We start from the raw sequence: 6944 nt of genomic DNA, 5'->3' as shown, positions 1-6944 counted from the left end.
CAGGAGCACCCTTGCTCTGTTCGTTCGCCATCTGCTTTTATGATTGTCCCAGTCGCAGCTCACTCTAAGTCGTGTTAACATGACAATCTAAAGCTTTGTCACACCAAATGGTTTATCTTTAAGTGTGATATTTCCATAAAGAGGAGTTCACATATACATTTTCCAAGGTTTTTTTGTGCCGAAAATTGTATATTTAAACAATAGACTATGTCAGATAAAGTTAACGCTATATTCTTGTTCTCAAGAGCTTCACAACGAGTGCCCATATGCATAGTTTTTTGTTAATGTTGACCCTTGAAAACTCTTAATAAGAAGCATCATATGTATAAGTTGTTAGATATCAATGCTCCAGTCTCGTGTAACTACGCGGGAACCAGCTAACTCTACTTGTAAGCCCCCCATATGAGGAGAAGGCATTTTAGTAGCTCGGTTATCCGGTAGGTCCTGGTTTGGACACCAGATGGGGGCCATGTGTGGCCTGATGGCTAGACGGCTTCAGATAGAGTTGGCACACCGCCAACTAGGCTACATGCAAGTGCGGGAAGGCATCCCTTGACTGACCGCACTGAGGGTAGACGGAGCATTTCTCGGGGCAGCCCACTCTCGGGTTGCGGGGCCCGTTCGGAGCCTCAGATGATCCTAGATGGTTGTGGGCCGAACGGTGATCGTAGGTGAGTTGCTCTGTTTTGCGCACCGATTCTATCGTATGGTCGGTGGCCTATTTCGGGACGGACTCCCAGTCGACCGTTTTGGGTAGACTGGGTCGACCACCCAATTGAGCCTAATTGACTACGACTGGTGGCTATATAAGAGCAAGCCCGTGAAGCCCATTTCATCACTGGCTACAGCAACCTTGATTCCTTAGCATTCAGCCTCCGTCTTCTACTATTTCCAGCACGCCATCGAAGCTTCTTTCACAGGAGCGCACGGTTGGGAGGCAGCGCCATCTATTGTATCAATTCTACAGTAATCAAATTTTTGATTCTCCATACTATCTTGTTTTCTCTTTTGCGTACGAGATCCTGTTATCTGTTGAGCACAGACGTTGTATTATTTTCTTACATGGTATCAGAGCTTGGACTCTAACAAGAAGATTTGGTGGTGTGTTTCTGTTTGCAAGCAGATTGTGAGAGATGGCCCAGCCCGAGAGACTGCGAATCCCACCGTTCGGCAAAAGCGGAAAGTTGGACGGCTCTAACTATCCTCTCTGGAAGTTCAAGATGAAGACCATCCTAAGCGCATATGAGCTTTGGGACACTACTACTGGGGTGGACGTGAGGCCGGAATCCAGCCAATGCAGGACAACAGATAGTACCAACTGTGGATGAAATTCTCGCGTGGACAAGAAGAAATGCAGATGCACTGTGTTCTATTGTCTGCAATGTTAGTGATTCCGTCATGGCGTTAATTCAACATGTCACCACAGCGGAGGAGGCATGGACGGTCTTGAAAAATCAGTACGAAACCACGAATCAGACGCGGATTCAGAATCTGGAGACTCAACTCGCGAATGAAAAGTTGTCTGAGTCTGAAGTGGCAGAGAAGTTCATCACCAGGGTGAAGAATCTGCGCGATCAGATGACTGCGATTGGCATCACCATCACCAGCGAGAATCTAGCACGAAGGTACATACGGATTCTCCCACCAAAGTACGACGGTCTTGTTACAGCGCTGAATACGCAGAATAGAAATCCGCCCCTCAACTTTGAGGATTTCAGCGCGATGCTTCTAGAGGAGGAGATGCATCAAAAGACAAGGACTGGAGAAGATTCGGCTTTCTAGACCGGATCAAAGAAAGGTAAGGGTAAGGACTCTAGTAACCCATCTTCTTCTGATGATAAAAAGAGAAAGAAGAAGATCAAGTGCTTCTATTGCAACAAGGCAGGGCACAAGCAGAATGAGTGCCGCAAGAAGATTGTAGATGAGAAGAACGGAGTGAAGAAAGAGTCCAGCAATAGCGCGCAGGCAGTACCCATAGAGCTGTTTGTTGCAATTGAGGAGATTTGCACAGAGGCAGTTCATGTACCTGCAGATGAACCTTGGATCATTGACAGTGGTGCATCGCGCCACATGACCAGTCGGAAGGATTGGTATACCTCTCTATAGCCGCTAGGGAATGACATCATGGTAGCAGTCGGCAATGATGCAAAATGTCCAGCAAAAGGAAATGGTACGATTGCTCTCAAGTCAGATGGAGTTGTCCGATGTTCTTTATGTGCCAGATATCAAGAGGAACTTGTTGTTCATTTCTGCGATCACGAATCAGGACCTCAAAGTTCAATTCGATAAGAATATGGTGCACAGATCCTGGATCTTCAAGGAAAGGTCGTTGGTAAAGGTACACGGCGCAACAACATTTACGAACTCTCAACTTTCAGTGCTCGAGCGGATGTGAAGAACACTAAGCTGTGGCATGAGAGGTTTGGTCATCTAAACCTTAGTTCTTTGAAGGAGATGCATAAAAGTGGAATGATTGCAGACCTACCAGAAATTTCAGATCTGCCTGATGTATGTGAAGCTTGCATGATGGGCAAGCAGCATCGGCAGCCCTTTCCTAAAGAGGCCAGCAGAGCAAAGGCTCCTCTAGAGCTCGTTCACACGGACCTCTGCGGAAAGATGGAGATGGAAGCTTTGGGTGGTTCCTTCTACTTCATGACGCTGATCGACGACTACAGTACGACTACAGTAGTAGAAGGATATGGATATACTTCCTGAAGACGAAAGACGAGGCTTTCAGTAGGTTCAAGGAATGGCATGTAATGGTCGAGAAAGAATCGGGGAGGAAGGTGAAGAAGCTGAGATCAGACAGAGGTGGAGAGTTCACATCGGCTGAATTCGAAAGTTACTGCAAAAGTCACGGAATCAAGAGGCAGAAACCCCCGCCACATACATCACAGCAAAATGGAGTAGTAGAACGCAAGATGCGCGTCATCTGCGAAATGGGCCGGAGTATGATGAAAGGGAAAGATTTGCCAAAGACTTTCTGGGCTGAAGCATGTAACACTGCAGTTTACATCCTCGATCGTAGCTACACGAAGGCTGTGAATGGGATGACTCCATTGTAAGCCTTTTCTGGTAAGAAACCTTCAGCTGCACATTTCAGAGTTTTTGGATGTGACTATTTTGTGCATGTCCCTGATGCTACCAGGACCAAATGGGAACCGAAGAGCCGGAAGTGTATTTTCTTGGGCTACAGTGAAAAGGCGAAGGGTTACCGTCTCTATAACCCTGTTACCAAGAAGGTAATTGTAAGTCGCGATGTGGTCTTCTCAGAACAACCGCATCAATTGGAGAAGGATGCTTCCTTCCACCAGGATATCCATCCAGTACCGCCACCAACAGCAGACCGAACTCCCCCAACGGTGCTTGGGAGGATTCAAGACAAAGAAGATGAAGAAGAGCCTGTAGAACCACAACGGCAATGGCCATTCTCGAAGTGGGTAAAGCAGCTTTTGGACGGTAGAGAACCTCCAGCAATTGAGGAGGAACCATCTGAACACCGCCGGTCCAAGAGATTAGAGGAGCAAAAAGGGCACAAGAACACTTGGTCAACTATGCTTTGATGACAGAAGTGATCCGTGCTGATGAACCCAAGTGTTTTGAAGAGGCACAAGGCGATGATAGGTGGATGGAGGCTATGCAGTCGGAGTATGGCTCCATAATGAAGAACAACACTTGGAACCTTGTGGATTGACCACCAAAGCGCAAGGTAATCGGAACCAAGTGGGTGTACAAGATCACGTACAAGTCCGACGGCACGTTGGATAAGTACAAGGCTCGGCTCATGGCAAAAGGATTTGCACAGGTGCATGGTTTTGATTATCAAGATACTTTTGCTCCCACAACTCGACTAACCACAATTCGTAGTGTTTTGGCTTTAGCTACCCAGGGAAGTTGGCTCGTGTTTCAGATGGATGTGAAATCCGCCTTTCTAAATGGAGATCTCAAGGAGGAGGTATACGTGGAACAACCACCAGGTTTTGAGATCCCCGGTTCAGAAGGTAAAGTCTGTAAACTAAAGAAGACACTTTACGGGCTGAAACAGGCCCCACGAGCGTGGTACCAGCGAATTGATGCCTACTTTCTGTAAAACGGGTTCAGGAGGAGCCCATCTGATGCAAATTTGTATATCTTCAGAGAAGGAGGTAGGTGTATGATCATGGTCCTTTATGTGGACGACCTTGTCATAACACGGAACCATGAAGAGAAGATCTCACAGACGAAGCATTTGCTAGGAAGAGAGTTTGAAATGACAGACCTCGGACTGATGCATTTCTGTTTGGGGATTGAAGTTTGGCAGGAGCCGAAACAGATCTTCATTTCACAGCTGAAGTATGCTAGAGAGATACTGAAGGCATTTGGCATGGCTGAGTGCAAAACAATTGGTACCCTTATGGAGGTTGACGCGAAGCTCTCAAACGAGGATTCATTACCACTGGTGGACGAAGCGCAGGTACAGAAGGCTTGTGGGCAGCTTGATCTACTTGTGCAACACACGGCCGGACATCAGCTTTGCGACTGTGGTGTACTAAGCAGGTTTTCCAATAAGCCCCGGGAGAACCATTGGAGGGCAGGGATGCGGGTGCTGAAATACATCAAAGGCACACTTGATTATGGCATCACCTATACCAAGGGCAACATCTTGACCGGATTCTGTGACTTGGATTGGGCAGGAGACGTGGACAGCAGGAGATCAGTGATAGGGTACTGTTTCCTCACTTGGATCTGGAGTTGTGTCATGGGTCAGCAAGAAGCAACCCACAGTTGCTCTTTCTTCTACCGAGGCCGAGTACAAATCTGCATGCTTTGCTTCTTGCGAGGCAGTGTGGTTGAGGAGGATTTTGGGGGACATGGGTGCAGTGCAGAACAAGCCTACGCAATTATCATGTGACAATCAGAGTTGGATGGCAATTGCAAAGAACCCGGTGTTCCACGCTCGCACAAAACACATTGAGATTCAATATCACTTTGTACGCGAGCTCATCATGGATGGAGAGGTCGACTTGGTGTACTGTCCGACTACAGGTTCGACTACAGAGAATGCTACGGACATCTTCACGAAGGCTCTTGGAAGAGACTTGCTAGAGAGGCATCTTCATCGACTTGGCATTGGACCGAAAAAGTAAGTTCACTTACAGGTGGACATTGAGGGGAGGTGTTAGATATCAATACTCCACTCTCGTGTAACTACGCGAGAACCAGCTAACTCTACTTGTAAGCCCCCCATATGAGGAGAAGGCATTTGAGTAGCTCAGTTATCCGGTAGGTCCTTGTTTGGACACCAGATGGGGGCCATGTGTGGCCTAATGGCTGGACGGCTTCAGATAGAGTTGGCACACCGCCAACTAGGCTACATGCAAGTGCAGGAAGGCATCCCTTGACTGACTGCACTGAGGGTAGACGGAGCATTTCTCGGGGCAGCCCACTCTCGGGTTGCGGGGCCCGTTTGGAGCCTCAGATGATCCCGGATGGCTGTGGGCCGAACGGTGTCCGTAGGTCGGTTGCTCTGTTTTGCGCACCGGTTCTGTCGTATGGTCGGTGGCATATTTCGAGACCGACCCCCAGTTGACCGTTTTGGGTAGATTGGGTTGGCCACCCAATTGAGCCTAACCAACTATGACTGGTGGCTATATAAGAGCAAGCCCATGAAGCCCATTTCATCACTGGCTACAACAACCTTGATTCCTTAGCATTCAGCCTCCGTCTTCTACTGTTTCCAGCACGCTATCGAAGCTTCTTTCATAAGAGCGCACGGTTGGGAGGCAGCGCCATCTATTGTATCAATTCTACAGTAATCAAATTTTTGATTCTCCATACTATCTTGTTTTCTCTTTTGTGTACGAGATCCTGTTATCTGTTGAGCACAGACGTTGTATTATTTTCTTACATAAGTCATGGTTGTATTAATCATTGCATTTCCACATTTTAGCATGCTTGCTACTTAAAATGTGTCAATTTAAGGTTACACAACAACGTGATCGAATCCAATTGAAGGTGCACCTAAAAACGCACCCTAATTCATGTATTATGAAAGTGGTACCATTACACTCACTGAACCAGGTTGTGACTTCATGATGCTAACTTATGCCCCATGTACCATACAATTGCAATACTTAGTCTACCACATGACATGATGCACACATCAACAACATGGAGGGCATACATGTTCACATTGTGGATAATAGCAGCAGGTTGTCATCCTTAATGACCTTGCTTTAAGCACCTTTATGCAAATGCAGTGAGTCTTTCACAAACTGATGCCTACACTAGAGGCATGATTGGGCCATTATTTTGTAATGTAAGCACATTCATGGGGGCCAATATTCTCCAACGTAAGCACATCCATGGGGCACTTGACCACCATTACTTGTGGTCTTAGATTGGGTTATCTAATTAAAGACTCAAGCAAGGTATGGTGAAATGCCCATCTTACCTCTTTTTTCATAAAGGACCTCAATATCAACAACTTACTCCATACATATAACTTGACCTTAGGAGAAACCTAATTGAAGAGTTTCAATGCATAAATCAAAATTGATTTCTATGTGGAGTGACTCTTTTAAGCTAAGTTCCAAGTAATAACTTCATATTTTCATAACTAGGGGAATTCAATTTAAGAATCTTTTACCCACTCATAGGGTCTTTCCACTAGGCTACATGAAGAAAATGTGGAGTGACCCAATTAAACTAAGTTTCAAGTAATAACTTCAAATTTTCATAAAAAGGGGACTTTAATTCAAGAATCTTTTAGCCACTCATAGGGTCTTCCATGGGTTTTGACATTTTGCGAGAGAATTTTTTTGCGAGTTCGCAAGTTTTTCAAGTATTTTTATGTGTGAATTTTATAGCTAGTGGCTAGTTATAATTCTCGAATATCACCATGCAAGTATAAATAATAATAAAGCCATGCAATATATTGCATAAACATAGGAAACACTCAAAGG

The sequence above is a fragment of the Dipteris shenzhenensis genome, chromosome 7 (genome assembly GCF_047967505.1).
Source record: "Dipteris shenzhenensis isolate YYH24624 ecotype China chromosome 7, Dip_SZ_1.0, whole genome shotgun sequence".
NCBI lineage: Eukaryota > Viridiplantae > Streptophyta > Polypodiopsida > Gleicheniales > Dipteridaceae > Dipteris > Dipteris shenzhenensis.
Note: the sequence above shows the minus strand (reverse complement) of the source record.